The sequence below is a fragment of the Anopheles darlingi genome, chromosome 2 (genome assembly GCF_943734745.1).
Source record: "Anopheles darlingi chromosome 2, idAnoDarlMG_H_01, whole genome shotgun sequence".
Lineage (NCBI taxonomy): Eukaryota > Metazoa > Arthropoda > Insecta > Diptera > Culicidae > Anopheles > Anopheles darlingi.
Window position 1 is genome coordinate 43,799,075 of NC_064874.1, and position 25,328 is coordinate 43,824,402.

At 49.3% G+C, this 25,328-nt stretch overlaps 1 protein-coding gene across 1 annotated transcript in view; it reads left to right on the forward strand.

The window, feature by feature from the left end:
- Positions 1 to 25,328, forward strand: part of LOC125949241 (alpha-mannosidase 2-like) — a 78,170-nt gene that overhangs the window by 14,837 nt on the left and 38,005 nt on the right. The window contains exon 2 of the mRNA XM_049676083.1: positions 14,511 to 14,565. The gene's annotated coding sequence lies outside the window, so the exon portion shown is untranslated. The remainder of the gene's footprint in view (positions 1 to 14,510; positions 14,566 to 25,328) is intronic.

The window sequence follows — 25,328 nt, forward strand, 5'->3', positions numbered from 1 at the left end:
TGCCGTGCAGTTGAACAGATGCTTGCGCAGATTCGTGGCATAAACGCTGCTTCAAGAATCGATCGGTGTGAAACGGTGCTGTTGTAGGTGCCGTGTTCCTTCTCTGCGCTTCTCGAAAGACTTCACTTACTAACAGTCAATTGGCAGACCGATGAATCCATTCCTGGATCGAGTGATTGCATTTGGTACTGGAGTTTATCAACTTCGAGTTCTATGTTCCCACCTACAGAGCGTCAACTGAATGACTGAAGGAAAGGAAATCTAATTAACCGACCCACAAAGAAGGTTCAATTGAAGACGCTTGGCGTATGTTTGGATGGCACGCCACGGTGTATCGTTTAATGTTGGAGAATGGCAAAGAGATGGGATGAAAAATGGGAAAAAACCAGCCATCACTCTGCGCTGGTTGCGAATCTTTCCGGACTCTCTATTTCTTTCTCCGAGTCATCCCTGTTCAGCGACCAACTCCCAGACTACGGGGACACACTGCTGCTGCTGCTGCTGCTGTGTTGACAGAGACTACAAATTGACTAGCAATGATCAGACATTTTTGCCCGGTTTCTTCAGAACTCAGGCATCTGCAGAAGGAGAGCAGAGAGCTGCTGTGTCTGTCTGGTTTGCCAATGGCAGATGGAAAGCAGGTATCGAATAGCAAATACAGGCAGCATTCCCGGGCATCCATCACCATCTTGAACGTTCTACCGTTCGAACACCTCTTTGTCGAATCGAATCGAACGGAAAGAGTCCATTAAACATGATTCCTTTAAGCTCCCGCTCTGATTGCTTGCTAAATGTTTGCGTACACGATCAAAGTACTAGTGCAGTCCCGAGGCGCACAACAATTTATCGACCTTTTTTTTGCAAGACCCTGGGGGCTCGACGAACACTGCGTCCACTCCCTCCTGAGACGCCATGTAAACACGTCAAAACAGATACACAAACATGGTGATATGCCGACAACGACCAACGGCAGCGACAATTCTGGGGGTCCAATTGCGTCTGCGGTAGTGCGGCTGACAGTAGAAAGCCCCCTATCCGGGGGGTTGGTAACGCACCACATTGTATCGTGTTTCGCCAGATTGCCATCGCCAGAGCCCGGCCGCTGAGATGCTGAATAGACACAAACCATCTTTTGGCGATAGTCAGCAGCAGCAGACAGCAGACAGCAGCAGCAACAACGGTGGCAAGTGGGCACCGCGTAGCTCACATTACCGGTACGGTGTCGATTATCGATAACCGAGGAGCGGGAGTGGGGTGCGGTGCACCGAAAAACCCAAAACCCGTTGCCAGCTCGTTCGTTGCGCTTCGGAGGATCTCAGATTCCTCGTAGTTCATCGAACAAATATCGAAAGCGAGCATCGGTCCATTGGAGGTGCTCCGCGTTGCTTCACGCCCATTTGCCCCGTTATCGGGGCCTGTTGCACACAACATCGCACACTAGCGATTACGCTCCAGTATCATCGAAAAGCATCGAATTCCTATCGCCACCTTCATCGTCCTCGTCGTCGTCATCGTCGTTGCTGCTGCTGTTGTCGGCACACAGATGGCGCACACACCATGAAATATGGATATAATTTCACCCTCCCAAAAGCACCCCAAGACACGGACCAAACACTCTTTCCTTCTCCTTCTAGTCCGCAGTCTGCCCAGTAGTTTGGCGGAGAAAAGGAAAAGATGGTTTTGCCTTTTGCCCTCGCTGCTGATGTCGTTGAACCCCGGGCCCGGCGAGGAGAGATCCGTTCAATGACCGTCTGTCTGGTGGCCGACGTGCCACGAGCCGCACCACTCTACACACGTCAGATGATATGTCACGTTTAATAACGATTATCTATCCAACTGCTACGAACTGCTGAAACACTGGATCGTCAGGACACACCCTGGGAGTGAGTCGGGGGGCCTGGAAACATGAACTTTGCCTCACTGTCCCCTTCCTCGCAGTCTGTCGCCGAACATGGATATGCCCCCCCTCGAGCACGGTTGTTGGCACTCGTCTCGTTCTGCCGAAACACAGAACCAGCGAACGAACGAACCTGGTATGTGTGTAATCTGGTTGCAGCAGCACTTGCGAGGTGGCGCCGCCTACTACGCTGAAACTTAAATCCCTTCGGTGAGGTGCCGGTGAATGTCCTTTCTTTCGAACAATCATCGAATGACACTCGCAGGTGCCTGGCATCACCCAGCCAACCGAGAGAGACAATTGCAATTGTGGATCGGAGCAAGCCACGGCTTGCTTAGACAATGGTCAGACCAGACAGACCTTGAACATTGGAATGTTGTTTCTGAAGAGAAGAAGTATCATTGCAATCATACTCCCGATCGACGGAACGACGAACTTCGATGCAGGACCGAGTGTCAGGTGTACCGTGTAGGGGTCTCGAGACGTTTAAATTATGGATGCTGACTGCTGGCACCTTCGGATCTGCTCTGCTTCTTTGAAATCTGTTCTAGGGATTAAGACGGGAGCTACAAAAGCTACCGAGAAGTTGTGAGCTGAACCTGAGAACAGCAATTAGATGATTGCCAAATGGCGGTGCATAGGTTCACCGGCCAATGCCAATGCGAGACGACACATCTGTGGCGTTGCATATGGTTCTAGATTAGAGCCCATGCTAATCGCTTAACACTACCTTCCTTACCAATGCTGTTCCACAGTTTCACTCTCGGAAGATTATACGATAATTGTGAACTTCGAACAATTGTTCTATTTGGCAACTGCTTCTTCTACTCTGTCTGTTCTCCTCTCTCGAGCATTGGTCTTGTAGTTATTCTTTTACACAAACAGATACCACCATACGCTTAATTACGCCCCTCACCTGCACCTCAACACAACACACAATGAGCTCAAAATGAGCCGACACAATGTACGAGCTAATTTGTTGATTATCTGCCATGTGTCAGCGCCAGCCACAGAGGCAGATGGCATCCGTATTAAATGCCGACGGACGAATGGCGACACTGTTGACACGAGATTTTGTAGTGTCCACGAATTAAACATGCATCCCGGGTGACCGGGATTCCACGGGGCCCTATACAATTTTAATCAATCTGCTGGATAATTATCATTTGCCAGCCAAACAACGAAATGCACTCTCACTCTCACTCGTCTCTCTCATTTCGCTAGCAATTTAATTAATTTCCTATTTCCCGGAGCCCGGAATGCGTAAATCAATTCACGCGCGCAACTTCCGGCCCAGGGCTGACGTGTCGGTTATGATGGGTTGTGTGACAGAGTGAGAGAGTGGAGTTTATAAATGAAAGACTAATGATGCCCCGGATCATCAGGTATAGTGCACGGACATACTCATAGCCATACTCACCGGCTGGTAGACGACTGTTACAACATAAAATGAGTTCGTCCAGGCTGCAACCATCTTGCATCCCGCACACACATACACTGGGCTGCAACACCTGATCCGCACCGGAGCAACTGGATCGGAAAGGATCGGAAGGAAGGTTTATGAAAAAATAATGTTTGCCTTTTGCGCAAAGTTGTCGTGTCGCGAACTCGAAGGGAGAGGGGAACCCTCAGCGTCTCGGAACTGACGTCAACGACGAGGGATCTAAAGGAGGACGATGTGCTATTCCTTTGAACTCCCAGCAAAAAAGGGGACACCCATGGGGAATCATGTTATTTTCCCATTTTCTCGTCCCCCACACCCCTCCACATACTCGATCCGGTAACGCCAATGTAAAGACGTCAGCAGCGTTGCTCCCCCACCCCCCCACCCGTGGACATGTATGCACACGGCGTAATCAGGACGATGTCGACCTACGTTATCGTACGGTGTACGAACCGAACCTTACCTTGGGCTGGCTTGAAAATGGCTGCTTCTGCTCTTGCTTCTCCATCGTCCACAGATTGCATTCGTTGAACGCAAACGAAACCCAAACCCCTCGTGCTACCCTTCAACTTTCCTTCCCGCAGCTCCCCTTATCCCATTTATCCTGGCTAGCAAATAACGAATAAACGACCGACAGATAGCTCACATCCGTTGGCAGGGATATCCGGGCACCGAACGACCGGCTTGCGTGGAACTTCTTCAAAAACTTTCTCCACAAGAAGCGCATCGTCCCTTCGGCCGTATGGTGCGGAGAAAATGGACGAAAGAAAAGGATATGCTAACGACGTAATTATCTGCTCATAGCTCGGTCTGGGGTATGCTCGAATGAGCATCTCGTCGGGTTCTCACTCGGTCCAAACCCGCGGTACAGTTGCAACGTAGCTCCAGGATGACGATGCCAGGCACAAGGGGGGTTGTTTGCAGACGACATGCCGTTTCCTCGAGGCCAAACCTGACCATACCTGGCATTCGGGATAAAAGACGCCAGTTGAAGTCCTAATACTCCTTCGACCATCCAAGAGGCGGGGATAAGGTTAAGGTGCTGCTCGCTCCATTAACTACCGGAGAAGCGTATCATGCGTAATAAATGGCTGCAATCTGGTGGCTCTACACACGGGAAAGGTCCACTTTCTTCGATCGATTCTTCCGGGGCGTGCTGAAGCGACGGATGCACCTTCAACGACCTTCTCTCACTATTTATCTCTCTCTCTCTCTCTCTCTCTCTCTCTCTCTCTCTCTCTCTCTCTCTCTCTCTCTCTCTCTCTGTCTGCGTGTGCTGGAACTCGGATTAATCGAAATGTATTCGATTTGCTGCAGCAATCGATCTCTGGCCCGAAAGACCGCTCGGAATTTATCATTAATTCCGTTTCGATTTTCTGTTCCCCGGACGTTCACGCTCCCGGACAAAACAAAAAGAAAAAGAAAAACCACCACCCCCCCCCCCCGCCATGGATTCGTGTTCGAGCGCCATTCCGCGCGATCACTTCACGCGCGCACTATCTATCTCGCGGAACGCGGGAAGCGGCGGCGGCGGCGGCGTTCGTTTGGTTTTTTTTCCTTTGGTTTTTTGAATATTGCATTCCACATATTCGGGCGTCGAGACCGTTCGGCCGGTCCGGCCAGTTCAGGCCGGTGTGCATAAATCATATACATCAGCGGGAGCTGAGGCGCTGAGGCGCTCGAGATCATGGCATCAGCGGATCAGGCGTGCGTGCGGCCGGCCGGCGCAGGTTTTGAATGGCCATAAGCTGATCGAGGTGACCTTCCGCTTCCCAACTCGCAGGCTGGGAGATGGTTGGAGATGCTCCACCCTCCGGTCGATACCAAAATGGCGAGGAAGGAGGAGGAGGCCACCCGGCAAGTCCGGGAGAACCAGTTTCGAAGCAGGTTCGGCACTCCTCCCGTTGGTTTTTTTTTTTTGGGGTGGTTTGGCGGGGGATGAGGGATGGGAGTTTAAAGAATCCGTCAAAGAACCCGTGTGTGAGCTGTGTCTTATCTTTAACACTTTGTTCGGTTTCAGTGCTGGTCACGGGCCGAACGAAAACATATGTAAAACGGAGATAAACACAATTCGTTCAACTCCGCACCCACCTCTCTGGTGTGGCAAAAACCAACGGCTTTGGTTTCATCGACGACGACGACGACTCGCTGTGTTCCTCCGTGTGTGTGTGTGTGTGTGTGTGTGTGTGATGATGCCAGATGATGGAGCATTGATGCGATCGGCAGGTTTGGTAAGAGGGTTCGGTGAGCAAACCAGGCGCAAAGTCGTCACTCCGGTGACTGTCCTCCATCTCTTGGTGGTGCTGGCTTGGCCAGGGGCCTTGCCAGGAGGCAACAAGGGAACAGGTTCACCCGGGACTCCACTGTCCATCCGCGCAAGTCCTTCCGCAAGGCAAGTGGCGACCGCAAAGCCGCGGATTTAGCTGCTCTGCTGTCGTTTGTGCCCGCTACTCAGTGCCTCCACTTGGATTCGGTGCTTCGGAGCAGGCGACGCAAAAGGTATCCAGGCAACGATGAACTTGGTGCCTGGTGCCTGGTGACTCCATTTGCAAAGATTATGCTTCGGAGCGTCAAGCGGCGGTCAAGCGAAAGATCAACGAACCGTTGTGCCAAGATGGAGAGGAGAGGAGGGGGGTCGTATATACTCTGGTTGTTGGGACGACGGGGGGTCTTTACTACATCTGCGAGTGCTCTTCATTTCAATAATCCGTAGCTAATCCCCCGGTGCCTCGTGAGGTAGGACGTTCATTACTCACGAGGCTACTTAACATCCTCCAAGGAGGAGAAGGAGGAGCAGGAGGAGGTCCGTTCACTCCCATTCCTCAAGGGGGTCATTGGATGCACCTAGACAAGTTGGCAATTAATTACAGTTTAAGATTTGCCAACTCCCGCCTCGCACACACACGCACCGATTCGCGTGATTTTAGCTGCCAATCACGATGACGCGGTTTCGCCATTTCTAATTGGCAGCGTCACGCGTTGGTGCTGGTGGCGGTGATGGGCGCTCCCGGGACTCTCGGAGGTCACGATCCGTTTTGTTAACTTTGGAGCGAGGTTTTGGCAGCTTGCTGTTGTGGTTGGTTTGTGTCAAATATTGGCCAGGGCCTAATAGGTGGGGTGTTAATCGCCAGAAAACGCTAATGATAATCCGCCACTTCCGGAACCGGAACCTGATACGCGAACAAGATTCTAGCGCTGTTTTTTTTGCGGTTTGGTTTGATTTATTGATCATTATTTTGAATGATGTATTTGTGAGTTAATGGGATTGAAATTGAATTCGCACCACAATCAGGCAATACATAGCGAAATATTTACTTCAATTAAGTAAAATGACGAAGGATTTTATGCTGGTCAAATCAGATCAAAAGGAGAATATATTTTAATGGTCACCTAGTACTTGTTGATTTCTGTTAAATTTGTTTCAATCCACGCTGATAGTGCTTCGAGTGGTGTAGTGTAATGCTGAACAATTTGCTACACTGTACGTACTAGCGATAGCACATCAAACGGTGGCTTTAACTGCAAATAATGTTGAATCTTTGTTTTCAATGTGAACGGTCTTTTATTTTATTTTTCTTTATGATTGGTAAACCATAATTCTCATGTTTCCTCATTTAAATTGAATGTGTACGTTATTAATACGATTGTGTTTGATTGCATTACGCTACGTGCTGCATACAATGCTGATCTTCAATAATGCTGTTCACCTTTGAAAGTTTATCCTAAATTTCTGCCACAGTTTTTGTAACGGTTTCGTAAATAATAGCGCTAGTATGAGTTTGCTCAATAAAGTCAAGTGGATTCGAATTTGATAATTATGTCAATATATTGCAGTGATGTTTATGTCAATATGCTGGTGATTTTCATTGGTTGCGTCAATTCTCTACCGCAGATGTCATCGGATACGCTCGAGTATCATTTTGACAGTTGTTAAAGCCTGTACAGAAAGATATTCTCATTTTCTGTTTCGCAAATAATGCATTAGACTGTTCTGAATTCATTTTCACTCATTTGTGTAAATAACTGACAGGTTACCTTATATTTGAATTTTGTAAACCTTTGAGGTTATAATACTGGTGGTCAATGAAGAAAAAATGTACGACATCAAATAACCAAGAGAGATCTCAGACTACCCCTTTATATTTGCAACGATGATGACTTAAATGAGCGTGTAATTTAATTTTACAGAAAAACACTTTAATATCAATCCATGACATGCTCATTTTCTTGTTTTCCATTTTCTTGGCCGGCTCTTAAGCGGGCGTCTTGCAATACGGCAAAACCTTCCCGATTGTTTTGATCTCCGGCCATCTTTGATACCTAAGATGGCCGTCTCAAATGCACACAAACACCGGTAGCATCTGGTATAGCACCACTATCTATAAGCTCATTACCGACAACGACAGAAACCCTATTTGCCCTTTTGCCCGGAAGAAGATGCATTCATCGTACCCAGTGTGGAGACCAGGTTTTATCATACCAGCTCTACCTGGCCAGTGCCCGGACCGGATCGGCCACCGGTATCGCAGTGCAGTTCCCAACTTTGTCGCAGCGTTTCCGGCGAGGAAACGGAAAATAATTAGAAGTCTGGTGGCCCCACTCACCTCACCATCCGCATGGTACTCGGCAGGTGGCCATGGGATCGATGGGCCCTTGGGCTGTCATCGCACCACTCTGGCACCAACCGAACCCCCGGTTACACCACAACCGCGTGCGCATAGAACATAGCAAGCGGGGATAAACAAAAGCGGTCTCTAGAAACGCCGGAAAGAGAACGGAGGGAGGGGGTCACGGTGTCATTCAGCTTCCTTCCACCGACCGACGGGCCCCGCGATGTCCCTATCTTTGCTCAATGCCAGTCTCAATCGTAAGAAACAAAACAAACCAAAAACCGATCCTCGACACAAACCACACAAAGACGAGCTCGAGCGTGCGGGAGGGAAGACAGAATTATGAGAAACCACCGGAGCAAAGAGCAGCAGCCGGCATCATCAGTCTGTCTCAATGGAAGCTCTTGGAGGTGGGGAGTTTCGGTTTTTATGTTCTACCTTCCAATGGCACCGTCAAGAACTGGCCGGTCGGAGCCGTCGTCGTCTAGCAGTCGTCGGTTGCATCACTCCCGATGCAGGGGGCCCGATACGATGGTCGCTAGGGCGCAGGACCAGGGCGCAGGAGGGCTCCCTAGTTCAACCTGTCCGTCCTGTGGAATTATGAAGTTTGTGGCAAAGTGTAGCGACCGTACCGTGCCGTGCCGTCACTGCCGAGCTGCGACGATCTCGAGAAAAGGACGCAGAAGGCTATCACACTATTTGTCGAGTTGAGTTTTTGTACCGCTCTTCACGCTCGCTCGCTCGCTCCTGGTTTCCGGTTGCAGTTGCTAAAGTGCTGCTTTTCATCTTGTACCAGGATTGCACGACCGTTGACTGCTGCTACTGCTGCTGCTGCTGGCAACTCGAGCTGTTGGCTGTGTGTGAAATTAACATTTGTCTACGGTCGAAGCACAGCAGCGGCGGGGCTATTCAATCCGGGCTATCGCCCCGAAGTTCCCGCCGTGACCAAAACGGTCAAAGAAAGGCAGGCAGGCAGGCAGGTAAGGTAGGATGAAGATTTTCCCACAACCTCCTTGCAACCGCATCCGCCAGTACCGTTTCCTTTGAAGTTCTTAAGCCCCCCCGCATCGAACAGCCCGGGAATGGCAAAAGGGGAAATTTTAATTTGTTTTTCCATGTCGTTAGTTCTGCCCGGATTGTCGCCCTGGCTTCGGACACTTTCGGCACCACGGACGTGCCGTTTTCAACAGGTTAGCCAATAGGTTCGGTTTTGGTGTCGCAGTGCATAAATCCAGGGCGGGCCAGGCAAGCAGTAGCAGTAGCATCACTGGAGAGTTCGGTTTATGGCGTTTGGCAGAATGCATTTGTATGCTTCTCGATCTCACAGCGCGTTCCGGGGGGATGGGTTCAATGATCCCCTTTTTTTCCTTTAATTTCCGTGGATCATGTGCAGCAGCAGCAGCAGCAGCAGCTCGGTAGTAGGCCTTCGGCTAATGGAGAGGCCCCTCTCCCCCACTACTCCACCCTTTCGATGTTTCAGATCATGTTCCGCGCGCAACAGACTCTTTCAAGAAATCGTCTTTTCTCCATCGATGATTACTATAATTTACGTACTGAGAGGGTTGGGTGCGAGGGGGGGGGGGGGGGCTCAAGTACTCATGGCGCGTATCGTGGGAAGCGGCGAGCAGCAAGATGGCCCGACATGTTGCCGCCCCGGTTCCATCACGGGTGCGATACGATCTTGGCATTTTGCAGAAAATAAAGCGGCACAAAACGGTGCTCCGTTCGGTGGCCGCAAGCAACCCAGCAGTTCACTAGGGGTGGTGTTAGTGGGTGAGGAAGGGAAGGGGATGGGGAGGGGGTGCAGCAATGTGGAGGAGATCCCAATCGGATCTCCCCCGGTACCGAACGTTCCGTCCGACCGTTCTTCCCTGTCTATGGTTTTCTTTTGGTACCGAAGATTGATGTCGCCGTTCGGCGCTGGAGGCGTAAGTTACACACACACACACGGACACACGGACACACGGACACACTCTGGCATCGAAGGAAGGTGCTTTTTCCCGGTGGAACGCGAACGGCAATGACCGGAGGAACGACAAAACGTTGATGGCCAACGACAACGTTGCGCTCGCGATTCACAAACGACTCGTCACCTCGTGCATCACCTCGAGAAACACAGGATGCAGTGGTGGTGGTGGTGGTGGTAGTGATGGAGAGGGTGGTGGCTCTGGAATGAACGAATTATCCCTTTCGGTGCAGCGAGTGGCAGCGCGGCTTGCGTGGCGCGCTCATCAATCATCTCACACTGTTTGATCGCATTGAAGCGATCATCATCAACCTCAAACCGTCAATGCACGAATAATCGCGCGCATACACCACCATTGACGTCATTGACGCAGCTATCGCAGCTAGTGCGATCTATTTACGAGGAATGCACTCGAGAAGAAGGGTCTCTCCGACGCTGCAAACATGTGATGAGAGTTTCTCCGAACCGAACCCAAATTTCGGAACCGGTCAACCGTCTGGCCCCGTATCGTATCGTGATTGACTTGACCGAACAACAATTTGACAATTTGACGGGTTTCTATTGGCAGCCGGCCGGATCCAGCTGCCATACTTGCATATTGTTCGCGAAAACTGTGGCGCAACGTTCGAATGCTAAAACAAGTAATTTAATATGCGCGCTACCATTTCAATGTTCTTTTTTTCGCTCTCTAGCCCGTCTCTCTGTCTCTCTGTCTCTCTGTATTTCCCTCTTCCCTCTCTCCGGGGTGGTCTATGCTTTATGACAACATCTAACGGGGCCTCTGTTCAAGCCGTATATACGGTTCCGTTAGGTTTGTGTCTGTTGTTTCGCTTCGCCGATGCAAAACAGCCGATGGGAACCGCATCGGCCACGCACCAGCACCAGCACCAGCAACAACATGCCACCACCGTAAATCCATCTCGGCGTCATTGTGTTCGGGTGCAACGAACTGTGTTCGAGCCTCTCAGGTGCCGCATCAAAACAGTGGCCAGGGAGGGGGAACACAGCATAAAATAAACTCCAGACTCCTGTCATACCGTGGCCAATGTGGCCGGTTTAGAAACAATCGACCACCGGGGATGGGTAGCGGCAATTGGGAAATAGAATCACCGCCATTTTTTATGCATAATGGGACGCGAGAAGATGATGAGGACCACAGATCACTCATTCTATAAACAGCGCAAAAGCATAAATGATCCCAAAAACGATGTCAAACAGTTCCGGCAGGTTGCGATTCGGTCGCAGCAACCCACGACTGCTGCGACTGCTTTGTTTAGTGACTGTCGAGGGCCACGCCGCTGGTTTACCGCTTCGATAACGCACTTCCTCCTCCGGCTTGGAGTGGCGTTTCGACAATGAAGCCACCTCGCAGGGCCTCAAAGTTTTCCGCCGTTTTGAGCCAAAGATATGGCATGGCATGGCCTTGGGTGTTACCGGCAAACCGGCGGGTGCTAATGGCCGATAGGCAGACAAGGAGACTGTCGTAAATTTGGCTACTGCTACTTCTGCTTCTGCTTTCAACTCGAAAACAATGGAGTTTTCGGTTTGCTATATTCGCATTGCTTCAAACAGCAACAAGGCTTACGGGTTATCGCTGAGCACAATAACTGGCGACTGGCAGCTGGCACTATAGAACCTCGGTGACGGTCGGAGAATTACCAAACATGTTTCTGTTTCGCGGAAGTTCGCGCTTGTCGAAAGCGTTGTACTCGCATTTCGGGACAAACATTTTAATGAATGCGAACTGCGGCAAACAGCATAGACAATGAATGGCAATGATTGGCCTTATCAGAGCATCAGCGAGGGCGGTTGCGGTGGTTTGTTTGTTTGCAGTCGAGTAGTCGAATGTTTTCGTCACCGTTCACCGGAACCACATACCTGGCGTACGGTGTGCATGTAAGATTCACATAAATATTTATCAAAATTCATTCAAAACCCCATTCCACCATTCCGTGGTTGCTACCCTACGCTAGTTCTATCGACTGGTGATTGGCCTAGGCCTTAAGAACCGCCATTGCAAAACTGGCAAACCGATTCACGATGTTCTGGAACATCTCCTGTTCATGCCGCAAACATGAAGCCGCCGGAAGGCGCACACCACATGGAGTGTAAAGCTTCTGTATCACTGAAGATGTACAGCATATCAGAGCATGTTCATCTGTTTGTTCGTTCCGTTCCGGTTTGGCAGAGGCAGCAGACTGTTCAAGCGCAAGGCATCAGAATCAGCATCAGCATCAGAAGCATCGGCTTACGCAGAATGCATGCGTAACGGCAACGGGTGCAAAATCGGTGGTGGTGGTGGCGTTGGATACGACGACGCTATTCGTACGTTCCGCAACGATGCCGATCGTCAGACCGATAATGCACGTTAAGAGAACGGTGCCCTCGGTGCACCGCACCGCAGGGTTCTTGATGAAGCTTAACGCATCAGCGATACGCATCAGTACAAGTGTGTGCATCGTCTTAAATTATGCTAAAAGGCAACACGATGACGATGGCATCCGGCAACAAGGCAGGCAGGCAGGCAGGCAGGCACATGCCCATCATGCTCTGGTCTGTCGGTGCGAACTTGTAATTTGGCATCGGAATGCCGGCCGTGGTTTGTTTCGGTGCTCCAGAGGATTCCCCTTCACTCTGGCTGAAAGGGGGGCAGCCGATAGGCGATGTGTGTGTTGCGTGAGTGCCGCTTCCGGCCTAGACTATTATTAACTAATCTGTGACGTCTTAATTGATAAAGCATGACAGCTATGGGTGCGTTTCGATGGGAAAATGTCGCGTTTTGTTAGCCGTTTTCATCACGTTTAGCGCGTGCTAAGCCGGTTCGTGTGGCATTTATTTTCGGAACCAACAGTTTCCGTTTGCCTAAAAATGGCATGAAACTTCTCGAGTAAAGACCATTCAGTGTTCTATTGATTGTGTGTCGGTGGCAAATGAAATGTGCTATTTATGCATTTGTCCTATCAAGTGAACGGCTGTTCCATTTCGAATTGCCTATTTTGGTACGACTTGTGACATATTCTTGGGGCTATTTCAGACTCTCTGTTGTCCTGGAAACGAACACCTACTAAGACTCGGATATCAATGGAAAAGTCCATCGTAAAGGTGGAATGCCACTATAGCATGTTTCCGTCAAGATATTCCCAAAAGAGGTTGAAATAAAGTTGCTAGTGTAGCCGAGCACGGTTAAGATGAAATAAACATTCTTTTACATCCAAGTTGCTCTTAACATAACGCATACATCGTTCATATTGGCTGCTTACTTAGTGCGTTGTTAATATGTGTGTTTGACACTCGAAAAGCAATGTTGCTATCATAGCCATGCGTCTAAAATAAAGTGTCGCAACTCGCCAAACGACGACTCAATGTTCAATGTTCTGTTAATGTTGCTTACGTGACCTTGAACCTTAACGCAATCGTTCTACTCCACACTCCCCGAAAAATGCGCACAATGAACGACACGCTGCTGATCAGTTTCCCACCATAAATGCTTAAATGCTAACAGCCGCCGTGCATGATGCATCATTTAACACCCACCTGCCAGCCCGTTGGACGTTTCCGCTGAAGCGATTGAAGTGCATGTCTAATTGGCAGGCTTAATGAGTGTGTGTGGGTGTGTGTCTGGGTGTGTGTGTGTGATTTTGAAAAATTCATGCTCACAATGTACTCGTGCAAACCACTCACATGACACACGACACGACACGGCCTGGCATGGTTCGTTGTGTCCCCGATGCTCACTACCTGGTTTTTTTTGGCGGCGTCTATGTTTGGCAGCGGAAATGATCTTGATGTTGCCCTTTCATCTACTCCAACCTGTGGGATATGCATGACCATTTTCCACTGTTTGCAATTGATTCCAATGTCCCTCTACAGCGTGCGAATACCGAGAATGAATTCATGGAATTCCGATTCCGATGCAGCCATCGGTCCGGACCTGGGAATTGCCATGAATGTGTATGCTTTATGCGTGCGTTTGATCTGTGAATAGAACCGTCGGTGCGTGCGGTGGACAGTCAGTCAGTCAGTCAGTCAGTGAAAACGCAGCAACATCAGCACAGCGGAAAGCGGAAATGGGGACAAGTTGACTTTTGCGCTTGCGCTTCACTCCGTGGCTGGCTGGCACCGCGGAACGGGCACGGAGTTTGGAATTATTTTTTAATTAACAACATGCTTAAGCTTCTTTCTTATTCATGAAACTTTTAATTAGTGTTGTCCCTCCCCCCGCCAGGCCACCCAGCCACCCAGCATTTTATGGCCAGCGTGTCATGCTTTCGACATTTGCCGGCACTCGGCCTCGGCCGGAGAGAGAAAGCATTTCAGGGCGGACCAACAGTGTCAACAGGCCAGTGGAATGCTTTTATAAGCCCGGCGTGAGCAGCATTCTCATCATTCGTTCGTGTGGCGGTGCAAACATTTACTCTCTCGCTCCCCCGTATCAAACCTGACCTGACAGCATGTAGAGCAAAGTTTTGAACATATTTCTTGCGAATGCATAAAAAATGCCTGACTACGGCTATTAAAATGATTTCATTATTCCACACCTCAACTGCCTGCCTGGCTAATAATTCCTCATTCTCGATATTTTTTCACTTCCAGATGCGAGACGCCATTTTGCGGTACCTAAAACCTGAGCTAAAAATCACAGGAAAAGGTAAGTGAGCGTGAATCTCATTTGTAATACTTTATGATTAAAAAACGAAAACCCGCCACGGAACAGATCTCTTTCCCTGTTTCCATGTCAAACGCGGTAGATTAGATCGCAGGTCAAAGACGACTTGATCGAGCGAAGAACCGTCGTCCTAAGATTGTAGCAATGCATTAAGCAAGCGGCATTGGATTGAATGAAGAAGTTTGTATGCCGTCAACCGACCGACATCAGGTTGACTCTTCATTTGTCACCGGGTTGCCTAATGGCCGAACCTTAACCATCCCCGTGGGTAAGGAAGGGGTGAGAGAGATGGAAGGGAAGGGGTTCGTGCGGTGGTGGTGATTAATGAAACCGCTGATGAAACTGGATCTTTGGGTCAGTCACGAGCGAGAGAGCGAGAGAGAAAAGTTGAATATTAATTGGCTGCCAGCCGATGATGACAAATGTTTTGCGTCTTAATGACGCAACAGGAACCATTTACCTTACCGGACAGGCTTCCGGACCGATTTGGCAAACGGTGGCGACCGCGGCCGACCCACCGCCACGAGACAAAGTTTTTGGCTTCGGTTTCTTCCATCAACGGAACGGATCATCCTGCGCGCCCCACGCCCCGGATATAGGACAGAATAGAAGGCAGAAGGCAGAAGCAGACCTACAAATTTCCCTACAAGACAACCCAAAGTAACCCGATGGGTGCGCTCGTTGTCCCATTTTGCAGAGATTCCCCGCTCTCTCTCTCTCTCTCTCTCTCTCTCTCTTTCTCTCCCTCTTTCTTTCTGTCAATCCCAGGCCCTAGCGCTTCCTCGCGGGAGATCAAAAATAACCACAAAGCCGCCGGCACCGCTCTGCCCTGCTGCTGACTGGCTGGCGGGTTCTGCTGATTGCCTCCATGTTTTGCAGCCTCCTGCTCCTCCTCTTTCCTAGTCCATTTAGCCAGGCGCCAACGCCGTCGCCTTATGATTTATGACCAATCACTGAAATGAATTTCCATCCGATCGGTAGTTTTGAGGCGTTGGTGGTGGAGACGCGCAGACGGCGGTTTCAATTACTATTCTTACGCGTAAAGTGGATGAAAATTCAGCGAGGAAAATGCGTTCCCTCTCTCTCCGTGTTCTGCGCCGACTTGGAAGTATTTATTTGAAATCCTCAAAGCTCCCCCTCCAACACCTGGCACCTTGATGCAGCTCCATTAATTCGCAAACGGGAGCGATATGTCTTTGCAAAGAAAGGAAGGAGAGAGAAAAAAAACCGAAAGACGCAGAAAGCTTTCCGGTCAATCTCTTGGGAGGACAAGCGCTCGATAAATGCTCACTCGAAACGGGTAACTGATGGCGAAAGCTTCACAGCTACATATAACAAATGACATGAATTAATACGCCCCAGTGTCTCTTGGCTTTTCCCATTGTTCGGTGACATTGTGGACATCTTTCAATCATGGCGCACGCACGTACATGCTGGTGTGTGGTTCTGTGTGTGTGTGTGTCTGACTAGACTGAGCATCAACGAACTAATCCTACAAACGATGAGGACAATGAATCAGCTACCGGCGTACCGGAAGTACACTGCACTAAATGCTGCACAATGAAACAGGTGTTACGGATACGGATACATCCTTATACTGACACCATACTGAGGCCTTTTCCTTCCTATTGCTGGCCGATTTGTTACCGATTGAATATCGAGCCGACGAGACTTGTGCTGATTGCTGGCTGGAACCCGTGGCCTACCCGTGGGTGTAAAGGGGTTTTTCAAGGAAAAAGTTTCCTCCCCAACCTTATGTTTGCCTTTTTTGTTTTGTTTTGTTCTGTTTGACTTCATCCCCCTTCCCGGCGGTTGCTGCTGATGCCGTTCCAGTATTTACATTTGGAAATGGAAAATACAACTTCAAATACGTTCGTTCGTTCGAGTCCCGTCGTCGTCGTCGTCGTGCCTGTAACAAGGCCGGTGAATAAATACATTTAAAATTGTTCTCTGCCTGGCACACAAAAGGCACAAACGAAAGGGGTGTGTACGCGTGTTGTTCGCGTTGAGCAAACTCCGAGGTTCCGAGTTTCCGAACTAATTACCATCGAGCGTATCGGTGCGCGGTTTGCTCGAACTTTTTGCTCGAATCGAATTTTTGATTTTGATTTATTTCACGAACCGTTGAAAGTGGGATAGGGGAGGGGGGAAGAAACGTTTTTGGGAGGGACCTACACACCCACGGAAACACGTCACGGAATGGTGAGTTTGCTGAATAGCACCATCGGTCCCTCCCCCCTTTTGTCATCTGGCCGCAGATGGTTTGGTGCGAGTGTCTTCGATTTTCCTCCGATCCGAGGACGTGTCAGCAATCCATCAAAGTGGCTTCCGCGATACACGTGTGAACGGACAGAACGCGGGGGTTGAGCGTGCTGGAGCGGACGACGCGACGACGATTTCCCAAAGGACATCCCACTGGACGCTCTCCGCCGGAAAAGCAGAGAACGGATTCCCCAGCAAACTGTATAAATTAACTGGAAAGTAAATCTATTTACCTGCCAGCCACCATTAGGGCGGTGGAGCAGCGCCGGAAAAGGGGTCAGGGAATGTTGTTTACTGGCGCTCGCTGTCTGCGCTCCGGGGCATCATCAATTTTCGTTATATTTCAATCTAGTCGAACGTGATGCCGCAAATGAATTGGAGTTTATGCAAAACTCCCGCATCTGCTCTCCGGGCTGAACGGGTTTTCTGGGTAAAGATCCTAGGAGGCTGGGTGCTTGGAGTAAAAAAAAAGGTTGGCAAACATTCCATGGACACTTTTCCCCGCGTTCCGATGCTGTTATACTGTCGGGTTGAATTCTGTGAACGCGATCCGAGCCCGCCCGTTTATTCGCGTTTGTGGAAAAGCGACCCCCCCACCACCTCCCTCCCTGGTATTCACTCAATCGCAAACAAACGCTGATATCCCCTCACCCCACCACTCGCGAGCATGAATCTACCACCAACCGCGCATCCGTGCATCCGTGTGGAGAGTAATGTGGTGAATTGAAAATCAATTGGAATGAAAGGATTTCTCATTCAGCAAGCTAATATTATGGTTACATTTTGTTTGACGAGGAAAGAGATTAAATTTCCTTTCTCCCCCCCCCCCCTTCCCCTGGCCATTGCTCCAATCGAAGCGGGTGGCAACCTTTGGAATGCAAAATGGGAGGAAACATACATGTGCTGGGGTAAGAGACTGGAGTGGTATCATCAATTTCCCCGGAACGTCATTCACTGTCAGGGCGCGATGAGTGCGATACAAGGGCGGTACGTAACCGGGCATAACATGCTCATAATTCGGCTTCACGTTGGCAAGAACGAGGAGGAGGCTGGACGCTCACTCGGCCCGGAAATGGTGGAGGACGCGAGTACCGCGAGGAGTTGTAAATATATTTGAATGTTTTGATAGACTTCCCTCGGCGGGTTTTTCTATTGGAGCGACGCGACGCGACATCTTCCAGGAACCGAAGCAACAGGATTGGAATAGGATTGGCCCTGGTAGTGGTAGTGGAAGGTGCGTGTTGTGACACGGTCTTTTCCCTCCCCCCCCCCCCCAGTTTCTACGGGCGCAACCGGGAGACGCATTTCATTTCGACAGGAGGATTCCAGGATGGTAGCCAACGTTTACGCACGTTCGTTGGTTTCGCAGCTTGTAAGCCGCTTCGACCGTGGTTCGGCAGCGACGCAGAAACGGCAATCGTGATGTGCCATAAGCCGAAAAGTCCCAGGCACAAGGCCGCCCGTTATGCTGCCACCGCCATTTTCCACTACTAACACCAGCCGCTACCGGTGTCGGTGGATGGTGGTGGTGTCGATGAAGGCTTGGCTTGGGTTTTGTGCGGAAATTTCTGACAAAGCGTTTCTTTGTTAATCCTCCGGGGCCGGGAAATGCCTCTCTCTTGCTCTCTCTCTGCCCGGACGCCCTCCCAGTAGTACTGGCCCGGCAGAAGATTGTACAGAGCGTTTAATTTGCGTTTTGTGTGTGTTTCTGGTGAACCATTTTCGGGCAATGACTTTTGCGTTGAGCCCGGCTCCGGGGAACAATTTAGCAACAGTAGGTAGGGCTGTGCGAGCGAGTGCTTTCGAGTGAAGCATAAATCGACGTGGGATCCCGGTCCAAACCAAACCCGGCCTTCGGTCGGGGGCCATATTGCGCTGGCCAGGCACTTTTACCGCTCGCAAAATACCCGAAAGCCGAAATTGAAATGCAAATCGGATAAAATTTTAATTAATCGATGTAAATTTTATCCTCGGAATTTTTGAAAATGTAACTAACCAACGACCGACCGGCTCTTGGAGCGAACTGCCGCGCAGCATGATGCATTCTCATGGATGGTTCGGATAGTGTAGCACCGACCACTTGTCTTCCTGCGGACCACTGTGCGGTCTGCGGCCTTTCGACGGTGTCAAGGTTTGTGTGTGTGTGTGAGTATGTTTATTTATGGGAGGTATTAGAAGCGGACCTCCGATGCATGATAGTTACCACCGCTGCACTGTTTCTGCTGGTTGTTGCGGAGATGTACGGGATTACTGGTTGAGTGAAACAATGGGCACTAACTGCACACACAAACACACGCACAGAACGTTAGAACACTGACGAATGGATTGTCCATCGATGGTCATATTTCGCACGGAAGTATCTAAATGGATTAGGCCGAACGTGCATATGCGATCCTTACTAAGCACTTCCATTGTTCGATACTTCCAATATGCATGCCGACAGTGGACCTGCTTGCATGCGAGGCTCGGAGCAATGCGAAAGAATGGTTTTGGCGATAGTTTCATTAACTATCTTTACGAATGTTGAGACAAATGTTTGATAAATTCTGTGAAGTATTCCAGGATAGCAGTTATAGAAAAAATAATTAACCTTGTAATGAGGCAAATTATTTCAAAGAAATACGCAAGAGTCGCTATGATTATTTTAATTTTGTTTCAGTTGTAAAACACTTTGTTAAGAATGTATCTTTCCACATATTGTACTAAATGATCAACATTTGTATTTATCAACTGTTAGTGCCACTGCTTGGAACGAGACTTAGTTTTTGTGTTTTGTGTGGCATAGGAAATCAGAAGATTTCAATGTTAATCGATTGGAATGGCTCACTTCAACTTCTTGTTCTGGCTTAGAAAATTTCTCTTCTTCTTTCAATATTTCGTTACAAACTCTTACAACATTTTCATGGGGGCAAACCTGCAGTTATTAGGTACTATAATAATGTTCGAGAATAGTTTCCGATTGTATATAAACCCCAAATGAACTCAGCTTCACAAGTTGGTGTCTTTGGAGCATGAAAATCATTCTTCATAGAGCTGAATCATCAAATAGCTATTTGAGGGATTTACCATCAGGTAAATTTAACAGTTTAATTGTTTGTCGATGCTGTAGCAATTTAAAACAAAACTAAATTTTAACATAAAAACTGCTTCTTTTGCTGTCCCCAAAGCGTTTCTTTAAGTTAAAACGGTAGTATAAGAATCAAATGGGGAAATAAACACTATATTCCTATTTGCCAAAGACTAACAAACCTATGCTGTAACAAATGAAATAAGACTATGAAAAGAAAGGCTAAACAATCTTCTTTGCAAAGGGTTAGATGATCATCTAACGAGGACATCATCAAAATAGTTCTGCGTCGCCGTTCAATGACGTGTGCTCATCTCCATACCGAACATCATCATATCCTTGGCATCGTCGTCCCTCAATCAAATGCTATTTTCCCTCAAAGGTAATATACATTTTCAACCGTTCCGTCGTCCGCCGCGGTGGAGATACGTGAAAAATGTCGGAATTTATCAATCATCCCTCATGTCCTACCCGGGGTCATCGTATGAAAAATCGTGCTTCGGAACCATCGCACCGAAACAGTCCTGAACAGAAACCTTCCCTCAGCGGAGATAAAGAGTTTTCAGAGTCCCTTAGCCCCCGAATCAATTTTCGAATCGGCAAATAAAAGTATGATAAAATTAGCTTTGCATCAATAAGCAAACGGTCAACGGTATGGCTATGGTAACGGTAACGGGCTATCCTCCGTATCTCCGTATGCTTTTTGCTCACTCGCCTGCCTCCTGGCACTCGTCGTTCACCACAAACGAGATTTCCTTTCTACCACAAGTGGTCCTCCATTTTCGACCGCCCAATATTGTTCTCTCTTCTCCTCCGGTTCTTGAATTTATGCTATAGCTCATCTTTCATCATAGCCGAACCGGTGGGGAAATATGAATCTACGTCTACAATTTCTAACGAATGATGAGCATTCGTCCAAAATCATGCCCATGATGAAGGTACGATATCTGCTCCTTCTCTCTATTTCTCTATGTTAAGCTTTTGCGCCCTCAAAGTGCTTAGCGCAAACGTGCAGGAGGATATGTTAAAGCGTTATGAATTTTCCGCTTTGATGGTGCACGTGCAAAACACCAGAGAGGGTTCCCCCAAAATGGAGTGCTTTATTCGAGGATATTGTTTTATCGTAAAATAGATAGAAATTTGTCCATCAAAAGACTGTACCACTTATAATAGACGAGTAATTCATGTAGATAAATAAAATTGGATTGTTTGAAAATTCATCGCCAAATAATGTAACGTTCGGACCGTGCTGCATTGTTCTTGGGCGGAAAATGTTGATTGCCGGAAATTACAAATTTTGTCCGAACAACACGGTACGCACCGAGAGCTTTTCGTCGGAAAGTTCTTGCTTGCTTGCTAGAGGATTTCGACACAAAACTCAAACTCACTTCTGGCACCACCGTCGGAACATTCCACCGTCGTCGTTGACCGTCGAAAATTATATGCAAATTAAAATCCCTGACCCCTGGCGCTGGACGCTCCTGCCGCTGGTGCGACCCTTTCTTTTTTGCTGTTGTTGTTGTTGTGTCACATTACGGCTTCTCGCAAGCAGTTCATCTCGGGTGCCATCGTCGTCGTTGTCGGGCGCGTAGAAAAGAACGCAACGAGGACAATTTTCCCGAGAAAATTCCGTTTCATTCCAGTTCCAGTCCCGCCGATCTTATTCAGCAAACAGATCCCCCTCCCACTGGTCGATGGTGGCACCCGAGGTTGCTGGCGAGCGCGAAACTGGAAGCTGGGAAACTGGAGACTGAAAAGAAAATAGCATCACGTCGTTGCGCTCCGGCATCCGTCCAATCATCCGTTCGTCCGTTCGTCCATCCGTCCGGTAGCCAGAAGCCAGTAGCACTCTATTCGGAGCACCCAACAGACGAGGAGCAGGAGGAGAAGGAGAAAGGAACGAAGGAGACACAGCCACAGCGAAACAACAAGCGCATAACTTTGGCCTTACATTTTCTTCGGTTGGGATTTTCTCCCCCTTTTTGGTGTGCGGATGAGAACAAATTAAAAACGGTTCGCCCCAAACCGTTCGGGCCCATCGGGACATCGCAAGTATGCCGGTGCCCGTTGTGGCCATCGGTCTGATCGGTCGGACAACACAACAATCCCGCGGCATCGGCATCGCACGCCTTGTTAGTGGTCATTTTCGGTGGCTCACCGCGGAACAAGGATGGGATGGAGGAACGTTTGGTGCTTCCCCTTCCCTGGAACATGCCCCCGAATGGATATTGACATTCATCATAACAGCTTGGCCGCGGTATGTTCATTGTACCGTCCGGAATTTGAATAAACTCGGGACGTGAAACCCGATACTGGAAAGCACCAACGAGCGACGGTAAAGGGATCGGAAGGGTGGAGATGTGGAGCATAAGAAGCTAATTTCGTTCGTGGAATTACAGACCACAGTGGTGGTGGTGGTGGTGATGTCTCTCCCCCGATGGATGACAAATGTCGCTTCATTTACCCAGAATCCTTCTCTCGTGGCCTTAACCGTGGCCAATGTCGTCCCGCTTCCCCAGCTGGTTGCCCTGGGTTGGGCTGGCGTCGACATACGCATGTCACACGCATCACACGCACATACATACAAGCTTGTTTGCACGGTTTCGCCTTAATTTGTCTCCTTTGTTTGCGAGTTGCTCGCTCACCACCACCTCCCGGCGTAATACGCGATCCCCTTTTTTGGGGAAAGTCAGTGGCGCAAAACCTTGCCGGGGGGCCAGAGAGAGCGAGAGAGAGAGGACCGCACACCACGGATCGGGCTCTAGCAATGCTCTATGGGCCCTGGGAGCGGCCACAAAAACGCATCATTCGCGTTCGCGCCCTTGCCGTCGACCGGCTTTGCCCCGAATTAATGCTTCAAACGAGCGACCATCAAACACACACACACACACACTCACGCGGAGAGGCCCGGGTGTTGTCGGCCTGGCACCGGCATCGACAGCAACACAAAAAACCGACCCCGGACCCCCCCCCCCATTTCGGTAGCGGAATCGACAACGCCGACATGACGAACCGGGAACCGGACGGGACACCGGAGTCACCGAATTCTCCAAATTGCTACTGACATTTTTCCGAGTAATCAACGTGCTCAGCCTTTCCGGCCACTCGCCCGGCATCCGTCGTGCAGCAGTATCCTCATCAACAGCAGTAGCAGGCCTAGCGACAACCACGACAACCACGATGGCGACGACGACGGTGACGACGACGATGACGACGATGAAGATGGCGAAGCCCGATTTAGCTGTCAATGGTGATCACATCGTTATTGCCGTTGCACTACGATCGGACCCCCTCCACGGTCGGTGATGCTACGGAGGATCCTCCACGTCTGACTCTGTGTGTGTGTGTGTGTGTGTGCGAGCAATTTGGGAGATTGGCTGCGATCAAAGTTTGACAAGCTTGGGCAATTTGGGATTGGTCATGTCGCATCGCTTCTCAGTGCGGGATGGCCAGCATCGCCGGCATTCCGCATTTGTCAGTTTTCATTTCAATTGCTGCAAGCAGCCACCATTCCAACGGGACAGGTTGGAGGACATTATCAGAGCCTCGCGCTACTGCGTTTTGGGATTTTTTTTTAAATTTTTCTTCTGTTTTTTTTCTTGTGGTGCTTTTGTTTTTGGCTCGTCGATAATGGGGCCTCCGATTGCCCGGCGTTTCCGGTGTGGCCAACAACCGTGTGTGTGACACAAAACAGTGCAACATGCCCCCCCGAAAGGTCACTTTCAGGCGCACAAGGTGTGCCCAGGCCTGCGCCTCGGTGTGCACCTTGAACATGTCAAAGGCGGTCCCGTGGCATCTGTGTGCGCCTGTGTATGTGTGGTCGGTAGCATTAGTGTTCCGGGACGATGGCAGGCAATGTGGAATGCGGAGCGTGCTTAGTGCATTGAACACATCTGGTCATCTAACCATTTTCTGTCCATTTCCGTCCGGTGATCCGTCCCCGGTATCCAATCCCTTGGGGAACTCATTTGGCTCTTCGGTGCAGCGCCGTGCTCGAGGCTTGAGATGTTTATAAATGTTCTGCACAGCGTTCGAGCCTTTAACGGTGCACGGAAGCATAGAGTCAATGATGCGCTGCCAGTGTTCCAGTACCGGTGCTGCAGATGAGCTTTGACCATTGAAAAGAGGACGTAGAAGTCCGTAGTTACCAAGCGCTGTGAGGCTAGGCTGTGTGACGGGGAGGAAATGCACACAAAACGAAAAAAAAACTACAGCATCCCGACGGAAATTCATCTGTCCACGGTACCCGGTAGGACACTGAAGCAGCCACACGGCAGCAGCAGCAGCAGCAGCAGCAGCAGCCAGTATTCGCCAAACACCGTGAGAACGGCGTAAACGTGGTCGACGACGCCGTCGCCTGCTACCTGTGTTCGCAACATGAGGGCTGGCATGTCACAATCCCCCATAAGGCGATCACTGAGTCCGCAGGGCGATAGCCAAGTAGCCTTTGATGCCAGCCTGCCTGCCTGCCTGCCTGACGGTCAGGTGATTCTGTGTTTTCTGTTTTTTTCTGTTGTTGCGAAAAAGCACTCCGGGGACTTTTTGTGAGGCTGGGCATCTGTCCTTTTTGGTAGATGTAAAAGCACAAGGGAACATTATTTCCGCTTCCGTACGATGACGAATTTACCGTCAAGCTCCATTTTGCTTGAATAAACATGTAAGCAGACATGCAGACATGTACCAATATAGTACTAGTCATTTTGTATCACATAAACATACTTTATGAATCTTGTAGAATGTAGTCTATTCATATAATGCTTGTTTATTAGTAAATTTTATGATATGTCCATTCATATTCAGCAAAAAAAAATCAAGACGAAGCTAAAACATAAAAGAATGCGAATATTTTGAAATACAGCACCCTAATTTCTGGCCGCACATTACTCAGAAGATGACACATTGAATTGAGCTCTTTAAATACTGTTCTTGTTCTCGATTCATTCAGCCGCATTTTCCTTGACTAGATTGCTTATTCCACTATGATCTCCAACAGTTCCCAATCTAAAATTTCAGTCAGAGCGATTAATTTGGTTTGACGATATTTAAAAACCAAAAACGCAATCCCCTACAAAGCATTAAACCTTTATAGAGCCAAGCGCCAATCGATGTGCTGTATGCGAACAGCAAATCCTCTCCAAAGCGCCTCCAAGTGACCAGTCCAGAGAGAGAGAGAGAGAAAGAGGACGCGTGAAGCACGGCAGCACGCGGAATATTTATACAACCGACATGCTTCATTCGCCGTCGCTAGATCTCTCATTCGTCATGTCGGCCCAACCGCCACCGACCGACCGACCAACCGATGGCCTATCTTGAAACGCACCGAAATAGCGCCCTTCGAGTATGGAACCCAAACAACAACATTAGGACAAAAATAGCAAAACACCTAATATTAGAGCGTTCGGTTCTGGCCTCGTAA